This window comes from Triturus cristatus, chromosome 10 (genome assembly GCF_964204655.1).
Source record: "Triturus cristatus chromosome 10, aTriCri1.1, whole genome shotgun sequence".
NCBI lineage: Eukaryota > Metazoa > Chordata > Amphibia > Caudata > Salamandridae > Triturus > Triturus cristatus.
The window spans coordinates 733190923-733210452 of NC_140593.1; positions in this window are offsets into that span (position 1 = coordinate 733190923).

The window sequence follows — 19530 nt, forward strand, 5'->3', positions numbered from 1 at the left end:
GAGTAAGAGTCTAAGACCTTAACCATTAGTCCAGAGTAAGAGTTAAGACCTTAACCATGATGCCAGAGTAAGAGTTAAGACCTTAACCTTGATGCCAGAGTAAGAGTCTAAGACCTTAACCATGATGCCAGAGTAAGAGTCTAAGACCTTAACCATTAGCCCAGAGAAAGAGTTAAGACCTTAACCATTAGTCCAGAGTAAGAGTCTAAGACCTTAACCATTAGTCCAGAGTAAGAGTTAAGACCTTAACTATGATGCCAGAGTAAGAGTTAAGACCTTAACCATTAGTACAGAGTAAGAGTTAAGACCTTAACCATTAGTCCAGAGTAAGAGTTAAGACCTTAACCATTAGCCCAGAGTAAGAGTTAAGACCTTAACCATTAGTCCAGAGTAAGAGTTAAGACCTTAACCATGATGCCAGAGTAAGAGTTAAGACCTTAACCATTAGTCCAGAGTAAGAGTTAAGACCTTAACCATGATGCCAGAGTAAGAGTTAAGACCTTAACCATTAGTCCAGAGTAAGAGTTAAGACCTTAACCATTAGTCCAGAGTAAGAGTTAAGACCTTAACCATGATACCAGAGTAAGAGTTAAGACCTTAACCATGAGTACAGAGTAAGAGTTAAGACCTTAACGATGATGCCAGAGTAAGAGTTAAGACCTTAACCATTAGTCCAGAGTAAGAGTTAAGACCTTAACCATTAGTCCAGAGTAAGAGTTAAGACCTTAACCATTAGCCCAGAGTAAGAGTTAAGACCTTAAGCATTAGTCCAGAGTAAGAGTTAAGACCTTAAGCATTAGTCCAGAGTAAGAGTTAAGACCTTAACCGTGATGCCAGAGTAAGAGTTAAGACCTTAACCATTATTCCAGAGTAAGAGTCTAAGACCTTAACCATGATGCCAGAGTAAGAGTTAAGACCTTAACCATTAGTCCAGAGTAAGATTTAAGACCTTAACCATGATGCCAGAGTAAGAGTCTAAGACCTTAACCATGATGCCAGAGTAAGAGTTAAGACCTTAACCATTAGTCCAGAGTAAGAGTTAAGACCTTAACCATGATGCCGGAGTAAGAGTTAAGACCTTAACCATTAGTCCAGAGTAAGAGTTAAGACCTTAACCATTAGTCCAGAGTAAGAGTTAAGACCTTAACCATGATGCCAGAGTAAGAGTTAAGACCTTAAAAATGATGCCAGAGTAAGAGTTAAGACCTTAACCATGATGCCAGAGTAAGAGTCTAAGACCTTAACCATTAGTCCAGAGTAAGAGTTAAGACCTTAACCATTAGTCAAGAGTAAGAGTTAAGACCTTAACCATTAGTCCAGAGTAAGAGTTAAGACCTTAACCATGATGCCAGAGTAAGAGTTAAGACCTTAACCATCAGTACAGAGTAAGAGTCTAAGACCTTAACCATTAGTCCAGAGTAAGAGTTAAGACCTTAACCATTAGTCCAGAGTAAGAGTTCAGACCTTAACCATTAGGCCAGAGTAAGAGTTAAGACCTTAACCATGATGCCAGAGTAAGAGTTAAGACCTTAACCTTGATGCCAGAGAAAGAGTCTAAGACCTTAACCATGATGCCAGAGTAAGAGTCTAAGACCTTAACCATTAGCCCAGAGTAAGAGTCATGACCTTAACCATTAGTCCAGAGTAAGAGTTAAGACCTTAACCAATAGTCCAGAGTAAGAGTTAATACCTTAACCATGATGCCAGAGTAAGAGTTAAGACCTTAACCATTAGTCTAGAGTAAGAGTTAAGACCTTAACCATGATGTCAGAGTAAGAGTTAAGACCTTAACCATTAGTCCAGAGTAAGAGTTAAGCCCTTAACCATGATGCCAGAGTAAGAGTTAAGACCTTAACAATGATGCCAGAGTAAGAGTTAAGACCTTAACCATGATGCCAGAGTAAGAGTCTAAGACCTTAACCATTAGTCCAGAGTAAGAGTCTAAGACCTTAACCATTAGTCGAGAGTAAGAGTTAAGACCTTAACCATTAGTCCAGAGTAAGAGTTAAGACCTTAACCATGATGCCAGAGTAAGAGTTAAGACCTTAACCATGAGTACAGAGTAAGAGTCTAAGACCTTAACCATTAGTCCAGAGTAAGAGTTAAGACCTTAACCATTAGTCCAGAGTAAGAGTTCAGACCTTAACCATTAGTCCAGAGTAAGAGTTAAGACCTTAACCTTGATGCCAGAGAAAGAGTCTAAGACCTTAACCATGATGCCAGAGTAAGAGTCTAAGACCTTAACCATTAGCCCAGAGTAAGAGTCATGACCTTAACCATTAGTCCAGAGTAAGAGTTAAGACCTTAACCATTAGTCCAGAGTAAGAGTCTAAGACCTTAACGATTAGTCCAGAGTAAGAGTTAAGACCTTAACCATTAGTCCAGAGTAAGAGTCTAAGACCTTAACCATGATGCCAGAGTAAGAGTTAAGACCTTAACCATTAGTCCAGATTAAGAGTCTAAGACCTTAACCATTAGTCCAGAGTAAGAGTTAAGACCTTAACCATTAGTCCAGAGTAAGAGTCTAAGACACTAACCATGATGCCAGAGTAAGAGTTAAGACCTTAACCATTAGTCCAGAGTAAGAGTTAAGACCTTAACCATGATGCCAGAGTATGAGTCTAAGACTTTAACCATGATGCCAGAGTAAGAGTTAAGACCTTAACCATTAGTCCAGAGTAAGAGTTAAGACCTTAACCATGATGCCAGAGTAAGAGTTAATACCTTAACCATTAGTCCAGAGTAAGAGTTAAGACCTTAACCATTAGTCCAGAGTAAGAGTCTAAGACCTTAACCATTAGTCCAGAGTAAGAGTCTAAGACCTTAACCATTAGTCCAGAGTAAGAGTTAAGACCTTAACCATGATGCCAGAGTAAGAGGTAAGACCTTAACCATTAGTCCAGAGTAAGAGTTAAGACCTTAACCATGATGCCAGACTAAGAGGTAAGACCTTAACCATTAGTCCAGAGTAAGAGTCTAAGACCTTAACCATGATGCCAGAGTAAGAGGTAAGACCTTAACCATTAGTCCAGAGTAAGAGTTAAGACCTTAACCATTAGTCCAGACTAAGAGTTAAGACCTTAACCATTAGTCCAGAGTAAGAGTCTAAGACCTTAACCATTAGTCCAGAGTAAGAGTTAAGACCTTAACCATGATGCCAGAGTAAGAGTTAAGACCTTAACCATTAGTCCAGAGTAAGAGTTAAGACCTTAACCATGATGCCAGAGTTAAGACCTTAACCATGATGCCAGAGTAAGAGTTAAGACCTTAACCATGATGCCAGAGTTAAGACCTTAATGATGATGCCAGAGTAAGAGTTAAGACCTTAACCATTAGTCCAGAGTAAGAGTTAAGACCTTAACCATTAGTCCAGAGTAAGAGTTAAGACCTTAACCATGATGCCAGAGTAAGAGTTAAGACCTTAACGATGATGCCAGAGTAAGAGTTAATACCTTAACCATTAGTCCAGAGTAAGAGTTAAGACCTTAACCATTAGTCCAGAGTAAGAGTCTAAGACCTTAACCATGATGCCAGAGTAAGAGTTAAGACCTTAACGATGATGCCAGAGTAAGAGTTAAGACCTTAACCATTAGTCCAGAGTAAGAGTTAAGACCTTAACCATTAGTCCAGAGTAAGAGTCTAAGACACTAACCATGATGCCAGAGTAAGAGTTAAGACCTTAACCATTAGTCCAGAGTAAGAGTTAAGACCTTAACCATGATGCCAGAGTATGAGTCTAAGACTTTAACCATGATGCCAGAGTAAGAGTTAAGACCTTAACCATTAGTCCAGAGTAAGAGTTAAGACCTTAACCATGATGCCAGAGTAAGAGTTAATACCTTAACCAGTAGTCCAGAGTAAGAGTTAAGACCTTAACCATTAGTCCAGAGTAAGAGTCTAAGACCTTAACCATTAGTCCAGAGTAAGAGTTAAGACCTTAACCATGATGCCAGAGTAAGAGTTAAGACCTTAACCTTGATGCCAGAGTAAGAGTCTAAGACCTTAACCATGATGCCAGAGTAAGAGTCTAAGACCTTAACCATTAGCCCAGAGAAAGAGTTAAGACCTTAACCATTAGTCCAGAGTAAGAGTCTAAGACCTTAACCATTAGTCCAGAGTAAGAGTTAAGACCTTAACTATGATGCCAGAGTAAGAGTTAAGACCTTAACCATTAGTACAGAGTAAGAGTTAAGACCTTAACCATTAGTCCAGAGTAAGAGTTAAGACCTTAACCATTAGCCCAGAGTAAGAGTTAAGACCTTAACCATTAGTCCAGAGTAAGAGTTAAGACCTTAACCATGATGCCAGAGTAAGAGTTAAGACCTTAACCATTAGTCCTGAGTAAGAGTTAAGACCTTAACCATGATGCCAGAGTAAGAGTTAAGACCTTAACCATTAGTCCAGAGTAAGAGTTAAGACCTTAACCATTAGTCCAGAGTAAGAGTTAAGACCTTAACCATGATGCCAGAGTAAGAGTTAAGACCTTAACCATGAGTACAGAGTAAGAGTTAAGACCTTAACGATGATGCCAGAGTAAGAGTTAAGACCTTAACCATTAGTCCAGAGTAAGAGTTAAGACCTTAACCATTAGTCCAGAGTAAGAGTTAAGACCTTAACCATTAGCCCAGAGTAAGAGTTAAGACCTTAAGCATTAGTCCAGAGTAAGAGTTAAGACCTTAACCGTGATGCCAGAGTAAGAGTTAAGACCTTAACCATTATTCCAGAGTAAGAGTCTAAGACCTTAACCATGATGCCAGAGTAAGAGTTAAGACCTTAACCATTAGTCCAGAGTAAGATTTAAGACCTTAACCATGATGCCAGAGTAAGAGTCTAAGACCTTAACCATGATGCCAGAGTAAGAGTTAAGACCTTAACCATTAGTCCAGAGTAAGAGTTAAGACCTTAACCATGATGCCGGAGTAAGAGTTAAGACCTTAACCATTAGTCCAGAGTAAGAGTTAAGACCTTAACCATTAGTCCAGAGTAAGAGTTAAGACCTTAACCATGATGCCAGAGTAAGAGTTAAGACCTTAAAAATGATGCCAGAGTAAGAGTTAAGACCTTAACCATGATGCCAGAGTAAGAGTCTAAGACCTTAACCATTAGTCCAGAGTAAGAGTTAAGACCTTAACCATTAGTCAAGAGTAAGAGTTAAGACCTTAACCATCAGTACAGAGTAAGAGTCTAAGACCTTAACCATTAGTCCAGAGTAAGAGTTAAGACCTTAACCATTAGTCCAGAGTAAGAGTTCAGACCTTAACCATTAGGCCAGAGTAAGAGTTAAGACCTTAACCATGATGCCAGAGTAAGAGTTAAGACCTTAACCTTGATGCCAGAGAAAGAGTCTAAGACCTTAACCATGATGCCAGAGTAAGAGTCTAAGACCTTAACCATTAGCCCAGAGTAAGAGTCATGACCTTAACCATTAGTCCAGAGTAAGAGTTAAGACCTTAACCATTAGTCCAGAGTAAGAGTTAAGACCTTAACCATGATGCCAGAGTAAGAGTTAAGACCTTAACCATTAGTCCAGAGTAAGAGTTAAGACCTTAACCATTAGTCCAGAGTAAGAGTTAAGACCTTAACCATGATGCCAGAGTAAGAGTTAAGACCTTAACGATGAGTACAGAGTAAGAGTTAAGACCTTAACGATGATGCCAGAGTAAGAGTTAAGACCTTAACCATTAGTCCAGAGTAAGAGTTAAGACCTTAACCATTAGTCCAGAGTAAGAGTTAAGACCTTAACCATTAGCCCAGAGTAAGAGTTAAGACCTTAAGCATTAGTCCAGAGTAAGAGTTAAGACCTTAACCGTGATGCCAGAGTAAGAGTTAAGACCTTAACCATTACTCCAGAGTAAGAGTCTAAGACCTTAACCATGATGCCAGAGTAAGAGTTAAGACCTTAACCATTAGTCCAGAGTAAGATTTAAGACCTTAACCATGATGCCAGAGTAAGAGTCTAAGACCTTAACCATGATGCCAGAGTAAGAGTTAAGACCTTAACCATTAGTCCAGAGTAAGAGTTAAGACCTTAACCATGATGCCGGAGTAAGAGTTAAGACCTTAACCATTAGTCCAGAGTAAGAGTTAAGACCTTAACCATTAGTCCAGAGTAAGAGTTAAGACCTTAACCATGATGCCAGAGTAAGAGTTAAGACCTTAAAAATGATGCCAGAGTAAGAGTTAAGACCTTAACCATGATGCCAGAGTAAGAGTCTAAGACCTTAACCATTAGTCCAGAGTAAGAGTTAAGACCTTAACCATTAGTCAAGAGTAAGAGTTAAGACCTTAACCATCAGTACAGAGTAAGAGTCTAAGACCTTAACCATTAGTCCAGAGTAAGAGTTAAGACCTTAACCATTAGTCCAGAGTAAGAGTTCAGACCTTAACCATTAGGCCAGAGTAAGAGTTAAGACCTTAACCATGATGCCAGAGTAAGAGTTAAGACCTTAACCTTGATGCCAGAGAAAGAGTCTAAGACCTTAACCATGATGCCAGAGTAAGAGTCTAAGACCTTAACCATTAGCCCAGAGTAAGAGTCATGACCTTAACCATTAGTCCAGAGTAAGAGTTAAGACCTTAACCAATAGTCCAGAGTAAGAGTTAATACCTTAACCATGATGCCAGAGTAAGAGTTAAGACCTTAACCATTAGTCTAGAGTAAGAGTTAAGACCTTAACCATGATGTCAGAGTAAGAGTTAAGACCTTAACCATTAGTCCAGAGTAAGAGTTAAGCCCTTAACCATGATGCCAGAGTAAGAGTTAAGACCTTAACAATGATGCCAGAGTAAGAGTTAAGACCTTAACCATGATGCCAGAGTAAGAGTCTAAGACCTTAACCATTAGTCCAGAGTAAGAGTCTAAGACCTTAACCATTAGTCGAGAGTAAGAGTTAAGACCTTAACCATTAGTCCAGAGTAAGAGTTAAGACCTTAACCATGATGCCAGAGTAAGAGTTAAGACCTTAACCATGAGTACAGAGTAAGAGTCTAAGACCTTAACCATTAGTCCAGAGTAAGAGTTAAGACCTTAACCATTAGTCCAGAGTAAGAGTTCAGACCTTAACCATTAGTCCAGAGTAAGAGTTAAGACCTTAACCATGATGCCAGAGTAAGAGTTAAGACCTTAACCTTGATGCCAGAGAAAGAGTCTAAGACCTTAACCATGATGCCAGAGTAAGAGTCTAAGACCTTAACCATTAGCCCAGAGTAAGAGTCATGACCTTAACCATTAGTCCAGAGTAAGAGTTAAGGCCTTAACCATTAGTCCAGAGTAAGAGTCTAAGACCTTAACCATTAGTCCAGAGTAAGAGTTAAGACCTTAACCATTAGTCCAGAGTAAGAGTCTAAGACCTTAACCATGATGCCAGAGTAAGAGTTAAGACCTTAACCATTAGTCCAGATTAAGAGTCTAAGACCTTAACCATTAGTCCAGAGTAAGAGTTAAGACCTTAACCATTAGTCCAGAGTAAGAGTCTAAGACACTAACCATGATGCCAGAGTAAGAGTTAAGACCTTAACCATTAGTCCAGAGTAAGAGTTAAGACCTTAACCATGATGCCAGAGTATGAGTCTAAGACTTTAACCATGATGCCAGAGTAAGAGTTAAGACCTTAACCATTAGTCCAGAGTAAGAGTTAAGACCTTAACCATGATGCCAGAGTAAGAGTTAATACCTTAACCATTAGTCCAGAGTAAGAGTTAAGACCTTAACCATTAGTCCAGAGTAAGAGTCTAAGACCTTAACCATTAGTCCAGAGTAAGAGTCTAAGACCTTAACCATTAGTCCAGAGTAAGAGTTAAGACCTTAACCATGATGCCAGAGTAAGAGGTAAGACCTTAACCATTAGTCCAGAGTAAGAGTTAAGACCTTAACCATGATGCCAGACTAAGAGGTAAGACCTTAACCATTAGTCCAGAGTAAGAGTCTAAGACCTTAACCATGATGCCAGAGTAAGAGGTAAGACCTTAACCATTAGTCCAGAGTAAGAGTTAAGACCTTAACCATTAGTCCAGAGTAAGAGTTAAGACCTTAACCATTAGTCCAGAGTAAGAGTCTAAGACCTTAACCATTAGTCCAGAGTAAGAGTTAAGACCTTAACCATGATGCCAGAGTAAGAGTTAAGACCTTAACCATTAGTCCAGAGTAAGAGTTAAGACCTTAACCATGATGCCAGAGTTAAGACCTTAACCATGATGCCAGAGTAAGAGTTAAGACCTTAACCATGATGCCAGAGTTAAGACCTTAATAATGATGCCAGAGTAAGAGTTAAGACCTTAACCATTAGTCCAGAGTAAGAGTTAAGACCTTAACCATTAGTCCAGAGTAAGCGTTAAGACCTTAACCATGATGCCAGAGTAAGAGTTAAGACCTTAACGATGATGCCAGAGTAAGAGTTAATACCTTAACCATTAGTCCAGAGTAAGAGTTAAGACCTTAACCATTAGTCCAGAGTAAGAGTCTAAGACCTTAACCATTAGTCCAGAGTAAGAGTCTAAGACACTAACCATGATGCCAGAGTAAGAGTTAAGACCTTAACCATTAGTCCAGAGTAAGAGTTAAGACCTTAACCATGATGCCAGAGTATGAGTCTAAGACTTTAACCATGATGCCAGAGTAAGAGTTAAGACCTTAACCATTAGTCCAGAGTAAGAGTTAAGACCTTAACCATGATGCCAGAGTAAGAGTTAATACCTTAACCATTAGTCCAGAGTAAGAGTTAAGACCTTAACCATTAGTCCAGAGTAAGAGTCTAAGACCTTAACCATTAGTCCAGAGTAAGAGTTAAGACCTTAACCATGATGCCAGAGTAAGAGTTAAGACCTTAACCTTGATGCCAGAGTAAGAGTCTAAGACCTTAACCATGATGCCAGAGTAAGAGTCTAAGACCTTAACCATTAGCCCAGAGAAAGAGTTAAGACCTTAACCATTAGTCCAGAGTAAGAGTCTAAGACCTTAACCATTAGTCCAGAGTAAGAGTTAAGACCTTCACCATGATGCCAGAGTAAGAGTTAAGACCTTAACCATTAGTCCAGAGTAAGAGTTAAGACCTTAACCATGATGCCAGAGTAAGAGTTAAGACCTTAACCATTAGTCCAGAGTAAGAGTTAAGACCTTAACCATTAGTCCAGAGTAAGAGTTAAGACCTTAACCATGATGCCAGAGTAAGAGTTAAGACCTTAACCTTGATGCCAGAGAAAGAGTCTAAGACCTTAACCATGATGCCAGAGTAAGAGTCTAAGACCTTAACCATTAGCCCAGAGTAAGAGTCATGACCTTAACCATTAGTCCAGAGTAAGAGTTAAGACCTTAACCATTAGTCCAGAGTAAGAGTCTAAGACCTTAACGATTAGTCCAGAGTAAGAGTTAAGACCTTAACCATTAGTCCAGAGTAAGAGTCTAAGACCTTAACCATGATGCCAGAGTAAGAGTTAAGACCTTAACCATTAGTCCAGATTAAGAGTCTAAGACCTTAACCATTAGTCCAGAGTAAGAGTTAAGACCTTAACCATTAGTCCAGAGTAAGAGTCTAAGACACTAACCATGATGCCAGAGTAAGAGTTAAGACCTTAACCATTAGTCCAGAGTAAGAGTTAAGACCTTAACCATGATGCCAGAGTATGAGTCTAAGACTTTAACCATGATGCCAGAGTAAGAGTTAAGACCTTAACCATTAGTCCAGAGTAAGAGTTAAGACCTTAACCATGATGCCAGAGTAAGAGTTAATACCTTAACCATTAGTCCAGAGTAAGAGTTAAGACCTTAACCATTAGTCCAGAGTAAGAGTCTAAGACCTTAACCATTAGTCCAGAGTAAGAGTCTAAGACCTTAACCATTAGTCCAGAGTAAGAGTTAAGACCTTAACCATTAGTCCAGAGTAAGAGTCTAAGACACTAACCATGATGCCAGAGTAAGAGTTAAGACCTTAACCATTAGTCCAGAGTAAGAGTTAAGACCTTAACCATGATGCCAGAGTATGAGTCTAAGACTTTAACCATGATGCCAGAGTAAGAGTTAAGACCTTAACCATTAGTCCAGAGTAAGAGTTAAGACCTTAACCATGATGCCAGAGTAAGAGTTAATACCTTAACCATTAGTCCAGAGTAAGAGTTAAGACCTTAACCATTAGTCCAGAGTAAGAGTCTAAGACCTTAACCATTAGTCCAGAGTAAGAGTTAAGACCTTAACCATGATGCCAGAGTAAGAGTTAAGACCTTAACCTTGATGCCAGAGTAAGAGTCTAAGACCTTAACCATGATGCCAGAGTAAGAGTCTAAGACCTTAACCATTAGCCCAGAGAAAGAGTTAAGACCTTAACCATTAGTCCAGAGTAAGAGTCTAAGACCTTAACCATTAGTCCAGAGTAAGAGTTAAGACCTTAACTATGATGCCAGAGTAAGAGTTAAGACCTTAACCATTAGTACAGAGTAAGAGTTAAGACCTTAACCATTAGTCCAGAGTAAGAGTTAAGACCTTAACCATTAGCCCAGAGTAAGAGTTAAGACCTTAACCATGAGTCCAGAGTAAGAGTTAAGACCTTAACCATGATGCCAGAGTAAGAGTTAAGACCTTAACCATTAGTCCAGAGTAAGAGTTAAGACCTTAACCATGATGCCAGAGTAAGAGTTAAGACCTTAACCATTAGTCCAGAGTAAGAGTTAAGACCTTAACCATTAGTCCAGAGTAAGAGTTAAGACCTTAACCATGATGCCAGAGTAAGAGTTAAGACCTTAACCATGAGTACAGAGTAAGAGTTAAGACCTTAACGATGATGCCAGAGTAAGAGTTAAGACCTTAACCATTAGTCCAGAGTAAGAGTTAAGACCTTAACCATTAGTCCAGAGTAAGAGTTAAGACCTTAACCATTAGCCCAGAGTAAGAGTTAAGACCTTAAGCATTAGTCCAGAGTAAGAGTTAAGACCTTAACCGTGATGCCAGAGTAAGAGTTAAGACCTTAACCATTATTCCAGAGTAAGAGTCTAAGACCTTAACCATGATGCCAGAGTAAGAGTTAAGACCTTAACCATTAGTCCAGAGTAAGATTTAAGACCTTAACCATGATGCCAGAGTAAGAGTCTAAGACCTTAACCATGATGCCAGAGTAAGAGTTAAGACCTTAACCATTAGTCCAGAGTAAGAGTTAAGACCTTAACCATGATGCCGGAGTAAGAGTTAAGACCTTAACCATTAGTCCAGATTAAGAGTCTAAGACCTTAACCATTAGTCCAGAGTAAGAGTTAAGACCTTAACCATTAGTCCAGAGTAAGAGTCTAAGACACTAACCATGATGCCAGAGTAAGAGTTAAGACCTTAACCATTAGTCCAGAGTAAGAGTTAAGACCTTAACCATGATGCCAGAGTATGAGTCTAAGACTTTAACCATGATGCCAGAGTAAGAGTTAAGACCTTAACCATTAGTCCAGAGTAAGAGTTAAGACCTTAACCATGATGCCAGAGTAAGAGTTAATACCTTAACCATTAGTCCAGAGTAAGAGTTAAGACCTTAACCATTAGTCCAGAGTAAGAGTCTAAGACCTTAACCATTAGTCCAGAGTAAGAGTCTAAGACCTTAACCATTAGTCCAGAGTAAGAGTTAAGACCTTAACCATGATGCCAGAGTAAGAGGTAAGACCTTAACCATTAGTCCAGAGTAAGAGTTAAGACCTTAACCATGATGCCAGACTAAGAGGTAAGACCTTAACCATTAGTCCAGAGTAAGAGTCTAAGACCTTAACCATGATGCCAGAGTAAGAGGTAAGACCTTAACCATTAGTCCAGAGTAAGAGTTAAGACCTTAACCATTAGTCCAGAGTAAGAGTTAAGACCTTAACCATTAGTCCAGAGTAAGAGTCTAAGACCTTAACCATGATGCCAGAGTAAGAGTTAAGACCTTAACCTTGATGCCAGAGAAAGAGTCTAAGACCTTAACCATGATGCCAGAGTAAGAGTCTAAGACCTTAACCATTAGCCCAGAGTAAGAGTCATGACCTTAACCATTAGTCCAGAGTAAGAGTTAAGACCTTAACCATTAGTCCAGAGTAAGAGTCTAAGACCTTAACGATTAGTCCAGAGTAAGAGTTAAGACCTTAACCATTAGTCCAGAGTAAGAGTCTAAGACCTTAACCATGATGCCAGAGTAAGAGTTACGACCTTAACCATTAGTCCAGATTAAGAGTCTAAGACCTTAACCATTAGTCAAGAGTAAGAGTTAAGACCTTAACCATTAGTCCAGAGTAAGAGTCTAAGACACTAACCATGATGCCAGAGTAAGAGTTAAGACCTTAACCATTAGTCCAGAGTAAGAGTTAAGACCTTAACCATGATGCCAGAGTATGAGTCTAAGACTTTAACCATGATGCCAGAGTAAGAGTTAAGACCTTAAACATTAGTCCAGAGTAAGAGTTAAGACCTTAACCATGATGCCAGAGTAAGAGTTAATACCTTAACCATTAGTCCAGAGTAAGAGTTAAGACCTTAACCATTAGTCCAGAGTAAGAGTCTAAGACCTTAACCATTAGTCCAGAGTAAGAGTCTAAGACCTTAACCATTAGTCCAGAGTAAGAGTTAAGACCTTAACCATGATGCCAGAGTAAGAGGTAAGACCTTAACCATTAGTCCAGAGTAAGAGTTAAGACCTTAACCATGATGCCAGACTAAGAGGTAAGACCTTAACCATTAGTCCAGAGTAAGAGTCTAAGACCTTAACCATGATGCCAGAGTAAGAGGTAAGACCTTAACCATTAGTCCAGAGTAAGAGTTAAGACCTTAACCATTAGTCCAGAGTAAGAGTTAAGACCTTAACCAATAGTCCAGAGTAAGAGTCTAAGACCTTAACCATTAGTCCAGAGTAAGAGTTAAGACCTTAACCATGATGCCAGAGTAAGAGTTAAGACCTTAACCATTAGTCCAGAGTAAGAGTTAAGACCTTAACCATGATGCCAGAGTTAAGACCTTAACCATGATGCCAGAGTAAGAGTTAAGACCTTAACCATGATGCCAGAGTTAAGACCTTAATAATGATGCCAGAGTAAGAGTTAAGACCTTAACCATTAGTCCAGAGTAAGAGTTAAGACCTTAACCATTAGTCCAGAGTAAGCGTTAAGACCTTAACCATGATGCCAGAGTAAGAGTTAAGACCTTAACGATGATGCCAGAGTAAGAGTTAATACCTTAACCATTAGTCCAGAGTAAGAGTTAAGACCTTAACCATTAGTCCAGAGTAAGAGTCTAAGACCTTAACCATGATGCCAGAGTAAGAGTTAAGACCTTAACGATGATGCCAGAGTAAGAGTTAAGACCTTAACCATTAGTCCAGAGTAAGAGTTAAGACCTTAACCATTAGTCCAGAGTAAGAGTCTAAGACACTAACCATGATGCCAGAGTAAGAGTTAAGACCTTAACCATTAGTCCAGAGTAAGAGTTAAGACCTTAACCATGATGCCAGAGTATGAGTCTAAGACTTTAACCATGATGCCAGAGTAAGAGTTAAGACCTTAACCATTAGTCCAGAGTAAGAGTTAAGACCTTAACCATGATGCCAGAGTAAGAGTTAATACCTTAACCATTAGTCCAGAGTAAGAGTTAAGACCTTAACCATTAGTCCAGAGTAAGAGTCTAAGACCTTAACCATTAGTCCAGAGTAAGAGTTAAGACCTTAACCATGATGCCAGAGTAAGAGTTAAGACCTTAACCTTGATGCCAGAGTAAGAGTCTAAGACCTTAACCATGATGCCAGAGTAAGAGTCTAAGACCTTAACCTTTAGCCCAGAGAAAGAGTTAAGACCTTAACCATTAGTCCAGAGTAAGAGTCTAAGACCTTAACCATTAGTCCAGAGTAAGAGTTAAGACCTTAACTATGATGCCAGAGTAAGAGTTAAGACCTTAACCATTAGTACAGAGTAAGAGTTAAGACCTTAACCATTAGTCCAGAGTAAGAGTTAAGACCTTAACCATTAGCCCAGAGTAAGAGTTAAGACCTTAACCATTAGTCCAGAGTAAGAGTTAAGACCTTAACCATGATGCCAGAGTAAGAGTTAAGACCTTAACCATTAGTCCAGAGTAAGAGTTAAGACCTTAACCATGATGCCAGAGTAAGAGTTAAGACCTTAACCATTAGTCCAGAGTAAGAGTTAAGACCTTAACCATTAGTCCAGAGTAAGAGTTAAGACCTTAACCATGATGCCAGAGTAAGAGTTAAGACCTTAACCTTGATGCCAGAGAAAGAGTCTAAGACCTTAACCATGATGCCAGAGTAAGAGTCTAAGACCTTAACCATTAGCCCAGAGTAAGAGTCATGACCTTAACCATTAGTCCAGAGTAAGAGTTAAGACCTTAACCATTAGTCCAGAGTAAGAGTCTAAGACCTTAACGATTAGTCCAGAGTAAGAGTTAAGACCTTAACCATTAGTCCAGAGTAAGAGTCTAAGACCTTAACCATGATGCCAGAGTAAGAGTTAAGACCTTAACCATTAGTCCAGATTAAGAGTCTAAGACCTTAACCATTAGTCCAGAGTAAGAGTCAAGACCTTAACCATTAGTCCAGAGTAAGAGTCTAAGACACTAACCATGATGCCAGAGTAAGAGTTAAGACCTTAACCATTAGTCCAGGGTAAGAGTTAAGACCTTAACCATGATGCCAGAGTATGAGTCTAAGACTTTAACCATGATGCCAGAGTAAGAGTTAATACCTTAACCATTAGTCCAGAGTAAGAGTTAAGACCTTAACCATTAGTCCAGAGTAAGAGTCTAAGACCTTAACCATTAGTCCAGAGTAAGAGTCTAAGACCTTAACCATTAGTCCAGAGTAAGAGTTAAGACCTTAACCATGATGCCAGAGTAAGAGGTAAGACCTTAACCATTAGTCCAGAGTAAGAGTTAAGACCTTAACCATGATGCCAGACTAAGAGGTAAGACCTTAACCATTAGTCCAGAGTAAGAGTCTAAGACCTTAACCATGATGCCAGAGTAAGAGGTAAGACCTTAACCATTAGTCCAGAGTAAGAGTTAAGACCTTAACCATTAGTCCAGAGTAAGAGTTAAGACCTTAACCATTAGTCCAGAGTAAGAGTCTAAGACCTTAACCATTAGTCCAGAGTAAGAGTTAAGACCTTAACCATGATGCCAGAGTAAGAGTTCAGACCTTAACCATTAGTCCAGAGTAAGAGTTAAGACCTTAACCATGATGCCAGAGTTAAGACCTTAACCATGATGCCAGAGTAAGAGTTAAGACCTTAACCATGATGCCAGAGTTAAGACCTTAATAATGATGCCAGAGTAAGAGTTAAGACCTTAACCATTAGTCCAGAGTAAGAGATAAGACCTTAACCATTAGTCCAGAGTAAGCGTTAAGACCTTAACCATGATGCCAGAGTAAGAGTTAAGACCTTAACGATGATGCCAGAGTAAGAGTTAATACCTTAACCATTAGTCCAGAGTAAGAGTTAAGACCTTAACCATTAGTCCAGAGTAAGAGTCTAAGACCTTAACCATGATGCCAGAGTAAGAGTTAAGACCTTAACGATGATGCCAGAGTAAGAGTTAAGACCTTAACCATTAGTCCAGAGTAAGAGTTAAGACCTTAACCATTAGTCCAGAGTAAGAGTCTAAGACACTAACCATGATGCCAGAGTAAGAGTTAAGACCTTAACCATTAGTCCAGAGTAAGAGTTAAGACCTTAACCATGATGCCAGAGTATGAGTCTAAGACTTTAACCATGATGCCAGAGTAAGAGTTAAGACCTTAACCATTAGTCCAGAGTAAGAGTTAAGACCTTAACCATGATGCCAGAGTAAGAGTTAATACCTTAACCATTAGTCCAGAGTAAGAGTTAAGACCTTAACCATTAGTCCAGAGTAAGAGTCTAAGACCTTAACCATTAGTCCAGAGTAAGAGTTAAGACCTTAACCATGATGCCAGAGTAAGAGTTAAGACCTTAACCTTGATGCCAGAGTAAGAGTCTAAGACCTTAACCATGATGCCAGAGTAAGAGTCTAAGACCTTAACCATTAGCCCAGAGAAAGAGTTAAGACCTTAACCATTAGTCCAGAGTAAGAGTCTAAGACCTTAACCATTAGTCCAGAGTAAGAGTTAAGACCTTAACCATGATGCCAGAGTAAGAGTTAAGACCTTAACCATTAGTCCAGAGTAAGAGTTAAGACCTTAACCATGATGCCAGAGTAAGAGTTAAGACCTTAACCATTAGTCCAGAGTAAGAGTTAAGACCTTAACCATTAGTCCAGAGTAAGAGTTAAGACCTTAACCATGATGCCAGAGTAAGAGTTAAGACCTTAACCTTGATGCCAGAGAAAGAGTCTAAGACCTTAACCATGATGCCAGAGTAAGAGTCTAAGACCTTAACCATTAGCCCAGAGTAAGAGTCATGACCTTAACCATTAGTCCAGAGTAAGAGTTAAGACCTTAACCATTAGTCCAGAGTAAGAGTCTAAGACCTTAACGATTAGTCCAGAGTAAGAGTTAAGACCTTAACCATTAGTCCAGAGTAAGAGTCTAAGACCTTAACCATGATGCCAGAGTAAGAGTTAAGACCTTAACCATTAGTCCAGATTAGGAGTCGAAGACCTTAACCATTAGTCCAGAGTAAGAGTTAAGACCTTAACCATTAGTCCAGAGTAAGAGTCTAAGACACTAACCATGATGCCAGAGTAAGAGTTAAGACCTTAACCATTAGTCCAGAGTAAGAGTTAAGACCTTAACCATGATGCCAGAGTATGAGTCTAAGACTTTAACCATGATGCCAGAGTAAGAGTTAAGACCTTAACCATTAGTCCAGAGTAAGAGTTAAGACCTTAACCATGATGCCAGAGTAAGAGTTAATACCTTAACCATTAGTCCAGAGTAAGAGTTAAGACCTTAACCATTAGTCCAGAGTAAGAGTCTAAGACCTTAACCATTAGTCCAGAGTAAGAGTCTAAGACCTTAACCATTAGTCCAGAGTAAGAGTTAAGACCTTAACCATTAGTCCAGAGTAAGAGTCTAAGACACTAACCATGATGCCAGAGTAAGAGTTAAGACCTTAACCATTAGTCCAGAGTAAGAGTTAAGACCTTAACCATGATGCCAGAGTATGAGTCTAAGACTTTAACCATGATGCCAGAGTAAGAGTTAAGACCTTAACCATTAGTCCAGAGTAAGAGTTAAGACCTTAACCATGATGCCAGAGTAAGAGTTAATACCTTAACCATTAGTCCAGAGTAAGAGTTAAGACCTTAACCATTAGTCCAGAGTAAGAGTCTAAGACCTTAACCATTAGTCCAGAGTAAGAGTTAAGACCTTAACCATGATGCCAGAGTAAGAGTTAAGACCTTAACCTTGATGCCAGAGTAAGAGTCTAAGACCTTAACCATGATGCCAGAGTAAGAGTCTAAGACCTTAACCATTAGCCCAGAGAAAGAGTTAAGACCTTAACCATTAGTCCAGAGTAAGAGTCTAAGACCTTAACCATTAGTCCAGAGTAAGAGTTAAGACCTTAACTATGATGCCAGAGTAAGAGTTAAGACCTTAACCATTAGTACAGAGTAAGAGTTAAGACCTTAACCATTAGTCCAGAGTAAGAGTTAAGACCTTAACCATTAGCCCAGAGTAAGAGTTAAGACCTTAACCATGAGTCCAGAGTAAGAGTTAAGACCTTAACCATGATGCCAGAGTAAGAGTTAAGACCTTAACCATTAGTCCAGAGTAAGAGTTAAGACCTTAACCATGATGCCAGAGTAAGAGTTAAGACCTTAACCATTAGTCCAGAGTAAGAGTTAAGACCTTAACCATTAGTCCAGAGTAAGAGTTAAGACCTTAACCATGATGCCAGAGTAAGAGTTAAGACCTTAACCATGAGTACAGAGTAAGAGTTAAGACCTTAACGATGATGCCAGAGTAAGAGTTAAGACCTTAACCATTAGTCCAGAGTAAGAGTTAAGACCTTAACCATTAGTCCAGAGTAAGAGTTAAGACCTTAACCATTAGCCCAGAGTAAGAGTTAAGACCTTAACCATTAGTCCAGAGTAAGAGTCTAAGACACTAACCATGATGCCAGAGTAAGAGCTAAGACCTTAACCATTAGTCCAGAGTAAGAGTTAAGACCTTAACCATTAGTCCAGAGTAAGAGTTAAGACCTTAACCATGATGCCAGAGTAAGAGTTAAGACCTTAACCTTGATGCCAGAGAAAGAGTCTAAGACCTTAACCATGATGCCAGAGTAAGAGTCTAAGACCTTAACCATTAGCCCAGAGTAAGAGTCATGACCTTAACCATTAGTCCAGAGTAAGAGTTAAGACCTTAACCATTAGTGCAGAGTAAGAGTCTAAGACCTTAACGATTAGTCCAGAGTAAGAGTTAAGACCTTAACCATTAGTCCAGAGTAAGAGTCTAAGACCTTAACCATGATGCCAGAGTAAGAGTTAAGACCTTAACCATTAGTCCAGATTAAGAGTCTAAGACCTTAACCATTAGTCCAGAGTAAGAGTTAAGACCTTAACCATTAGTCCAGAGTAAGAGTCTAAGACACTAACCATGATGCCAGAGTAAGAGTTAAGACCTTAACCATTAGTCCAGAGTAAGAGTTAAGACCTTAACCATGATGCCAGAGTATGAGTCTAAGACTTTAACCATGATGCCAGAGTAAGAGTTAAGACCTTAACCATTAGTCCAGAGTAAGAGTTAAGACCTTAACCATGATGCCAGAGTAAGAGTTAATACCTTAACCATTAGTCCAGAGTAAGAGTTAAGACCTTAACCATTAGTCCAGAGTAAGAGTCTAAGACCTTAACCATTAGTCCAGAGTAAGAGTCTAAGACCTTAACCATTAGTCCAGAGTAAGAGTTAAGACCTTAACCATTAGTCCAGAGTAAGAGTCTAAGACACTAACCATGATGCCAGAGTAAGAGTTAAGACCTTAACCATTAGTCCAGAGTAAGAGTTAAGACCTTAACCATGATGCCAGAGTATGAGTCTAAGACTTTAACCATGATGCCAGAGTAAGAGTTAAGACCTTAACCATTAGTCCAGAGTAAGAGTTAAGACCTTAACCATGATGCCAGAGTAAGAGTTAATACCTTAACCATTAGTCCAGAGTAAGAGTTAAGACCTTAACCATTAGTCCAGAGTAAGAGTCTAAGACCTTAACCATTAGTCCAGAGTAAGAGTTAAGACCTTAACCATGATGCCAGAGTAAGAGTTAAGACCTTAACCTTGATGCCAGAGTAAGAGTCTAAGACCTTAACCATGATGCCAGAGTAAGAGTCTAAGACCTTAACCATTAGCCCAGAGAAAGAGTTAAGACCTTAACCATTAGTCCAGAGTAAGAGTCTAAGACCTTAACCATTAGTCCAGAGTAAGAGTTAAGACCTTAACTATGATGCCAGAGTAAGAGTTAAGACCTTAACCATTAGTACAGAGTAAGAGTTAAGACCTTAACCATTAGTCCAGAGTAAGAGTTAAGACCTTAACCATTAGCCCAGAGTAAGAGTTAAGACCTTAACCATGAGTCCAGAGTAAGAGTTAAGACCTTAACCATGATGCC